This window comes from Oryctolagus cuniculus, chromosome 11 (genome assembly GCF_051225735.1).
Source record: "Oryctolagus cuniculus isolate XC-2025 breed Fujian yellow rabbit chromosome 11, ASM5122573v1, whole genome shotgun sequence".
In the NCBI taxonomy this organism is placed as follows: Eukaryota; Metazoa; Chordata; class Mammalia; order Lagomorpha; family Leporidae; genus Oryctolagus; species Oryctolagus cuniculus.
In genome coordinates, this window is record NC_142877.1 from 47,907,183 (window position 1) to 47,911,060 (window position 3,878).

The window sequence follows — 3,878 nt, forward strand, 5'->3', positions numbered from 1 at the left end:
GATTCTATTTGATTTTGCTAAGTGATTTATATTTTCAAGTGTTTCCTGTAACAAAAGGGAATTAAATTACCTTTATTCCTACTTCCATTCTCTGTGTCTTCATTGGCTACAACTTTGCTGGGTCCCTAACTGATGTGGACAGCTCCAATGCTGAATCCCATGAATCCCTTTCTCAGTCGATTGTGATAGTTTATTTTCTATATTCGATGCAGTTTTAACTAATATGTACATGTTCAGATGTTATAATACCACTGTGATATTTTCAGTTTTCTATTAAATTTTTCTAGCTTGAATTTCATTTCTTTGAAAACACTGCCTTCTTTCTTATTTTTGAAGATATTATTTATTTATACAAGAGGCAGAGTTATAGACAGGAGAGCGAGAGAGACAGAGAGAGAGAGAAAGAGAGAGAGAAAGATTTAGAGAGAGATATTTTCCATCTACTAGCTTACTCCCCACATGGCCGCAATGGCCAGAGCTGGGCTGATCCAACTCCAGGAGCCTGGAGCTTCCTCCCGGTCTCTCACATGGGTGCAGGGGTCAAGCACTTGCAGTGTCTTCCACAGCCTTCACAGGCAATAGCAGAGAGCTGTATCAGAAGAGGAGCAACTGGGACTAGAACCAGTGCCCATATGAAATGCCAGCACTGCAGGCTGAGGCTTAGTCTACTATGCCACAGAGCTGGTCCTGTCTTACCTTTTTGATATGTACATTTATGTTTTCTTTGTCAGACTATGTTGAAGGTTTTTATTTAATGAATACGAATTTCGTACGTACAGATTTTAGGGATATAGTGTTTCTTCCCCCCATTCCCACCTCCCACCCCCTCTCCCATTCCATTTTCCATTAAGCTTCATTTTTAATTGACTTTATATACTGAAGACCAATTCTATACTAAGTAGAGATTTCAATTATATGCACCCACATGGACACACAAAGTATCAAGAACAGTTTGAAGACAAGTTTTACCATTGATTCTCAAAGTACACCTCATTAAGGACACAGGTCCAACATGGGGAGCAAGTGTTGTTGATTTAACAAATGACACTCTTATTTATGACGTCAGTGATCACCCAAGGCTCACCATGAGCTGAAAAGGCTATGGAAGTCTTAGGAGTCCACAAACTCCATCCATTTTTAGACAAGACCCTATGCAGAGTGGAAGTTCTCTCCTCCCTTCAGAGGAAAGTACATCCTTCTTTGATGGCCCTTTCTTTCCACTGAGGTCTCACTCACAGAGATCTTTGATGAAGAACCATGTTTGCCACTATGTCTTGGCTTTCCATGCCTGAAATGCTCTCATAGTATTTTCAGTCAGACCTGAATGCCTTAGGGGCTGATTCTGAGGTCAGAGTGCTGTTTAGGGCGTTTGTCATTCTATGAGTCTGCTGTGTGCACTGCTTCCCATGTTGGAACTTTCTCTCCTTTGTAATTCTATCTATTGTTATTACCAGGCACTTGGTCTTATTTATGTGATCCCTTTGACTTAGGGTCTAACTATATGACCAATCCCATACTTAATATGATCATTTTATCCCATAAGATGGGATTAGTGCCAGGAATTTGGAGCCCCATGGGAAGTTTTTAGCTTCACCCTTAGGGTAAGTCTGTGGGAATGTGTGAGGATCTGTATGGCTCCTCACCCTTTCTTTCCTACACTGTTTATAACTGGGATCTATTTTCAATCTATGATTAATTATACGTTAAGTAAGGAGTTCAACCAATGGTATTAAGCAGAGAAAAAATAGAACAAAAATAAGTAAATAAAATGAAATAATTAACTATTAAACAAAAGTCAAGATAAGGGCTGTTTAAGTAATTGCATCTCATAATGTCAGTTTCAAAGCTATGGAACGTTTCACAAATTTGCATGTCATCCTTGGGCACGGGCCATGCTAATCTTCTCTGTATTGTCCAGTTTTAGCAGATGTGCTGCTGAAGTGAGCATTCTCTCTAACTTTTTAAATGCACTTTAGATACCAGGGTACTTCAAGAAGCTTGCAGAAAGTAATAGAAGTAAAATATAAGCTTATTTTGCCAGAAAAATACTGAAATGTATGCAGAGTTTTTTGTCATAATATTCATGTTCAAGAGCATTGTTAAGACCATATTTATGCATGGATATTTCTTGGCACCAAAATGAACTTACCCATTTTTTTAAAGATTCATTTATATATTTAAAGGCAGAGTGAGTGGCCTCCCCAGATGGCCACAATGCCTGGACCTGGGCAAATCTGAAGCCAGGAGCTTCTTCTGGGTCTCCCACATGGGCATCAGCAGGGAACTGGATGGCAAGTGGAGCAGCCAGGTCTCGAACCAACGCCCACATGGCAAGCAAGCATCACAAGCTGCAGCTGTACCTGCTACGCCACAGCCTTGGTCACATGAACCTGTCTTTTAATGCTGCTTTCCAAAACGTTCTCAAGTGCCCTAAAATACATATAAATATAAATATATATAAATATATATATATATATATACACACACACACACACACTTATATACTGTCCTGGTCATCTTTCTATGGGGATAGATATCCTGTGTGATCATCTCTCCCCCACAAGAATCAAAGCTCTGAAATACAATTTCAGCCATATGCATAAGTCTTGGCTTGAGTCCTGGGTTGCTGGCTTCTTTTCCGTTTGGAGATGGGGCTTGGTATCGTCCTTCCTCTAATGGAATTGCTCCAGACATCCAAAGCTTACTCCTGGGGATCTCTGTGTACACACACAGAATCCTGTGAGTCTGCACACTCAGATGTGCTGTTTCAAAGTGCAGGGGCTCCTGCTTCCTTGGCTTGCAGCTCCTCTTCCTCACCCTTCCTTTCTGAAGTTCGCCCTATTTGTCTATACTTTATGCATTCTCCAGAGGCTTCCCTGAGCCCCTCCCCAGCAGCAGTTTTCCGTCTGTGGTTCTGGGCATGCTCTTAACCATGAAAGGGCCTTCTCGCAACAAGCTCTTGTTTGTTTGCTTGTTTAAAATATCTTTTCTCAAACAGTATTTTATACTTTATGTTCTGTGTGGGTGCAAACTGATGAAATCTTTATTTAATACATACTAAATTGATCTTCTGTATATAAAGATAATTGAAAATGAATCTTGATGTGAATGGAATTGGAGAGGGAGCGGGAGATGGGAGGGGTGTGGGTGGGATGGAAATTATGGGGAGGAAGCCATTATAATCCATAAACTGTACTTTGGAAATTATATTTACAAATAAAAGTTTTAAAAAAATCTTTTCTTTTCTCAAAGCTAATAAGTGCTTTACAGGAAACTTAAAAACACAAGACACAAAGAAAAAAGTCATCTGCAATCACAAGCAGTTGAGTTTAACATGTCCTTTTGGGTCCCGTGCATGCACACACAACACCCACATTTATGTGACTGAGATACAGAATGTACCCATCATGCTTTTTGACATTTCAAGAATATTTACCAATTCCAAATGCCAAAGATGTATGAGGATTTTAATAACCAAGAATATACTACATCAACTCAGTCTTTTAGGAAAAACTGTAATTGATTTTCTTGGAAACAACACTTTTGTAAAAGACAAAAATAGCAACAGGCCTCTAAATACAAGTTTTCGCCAAGTTGCAATTAAGATGCTGCATTCCCTTCCTGCCCTACACTGACACCCACAGCAACGTGTTCTGTGTGTTCTGTTTCTAAAAGAATTGTTCTAAGAGAATTCATGACCACATTGGTATTATAAAAATATTATAAAGAAAGCATGTTTGCATTCACTTTCTTAATGTATTCCTACAGAAATTAAAAAAATGCACATTCATCAATGGTTACAATCAAAATGCAAATAGGGCACCTCTCACTTTGAACTTCTTTCTGCCTCTCTGGTGCCAGCCCAGTGAGGAAGTTCT

At 39.4% G+C, this 3,878-nt stretch overlaps 1 non-coding gene across 1 annotated transcript; it reads right to left on the reverse strand.

Moving 5' to 3' along the window:
* Window positions 1–1,842: 1,842 nt before the first annotated feature.
* On the reverse strand, window positions 1,843–1,948 carry LOC127487789 (U6 spliceosomal RNA). Its single transcript, XR_007914970.2, has one exon. It is a non-coding gene; the product is annotated as a U6 spliceosomal RNA (small nuclear RNA).
* Window positions 1,949–3,878: the final 1,930 nt, after the last annotated feature.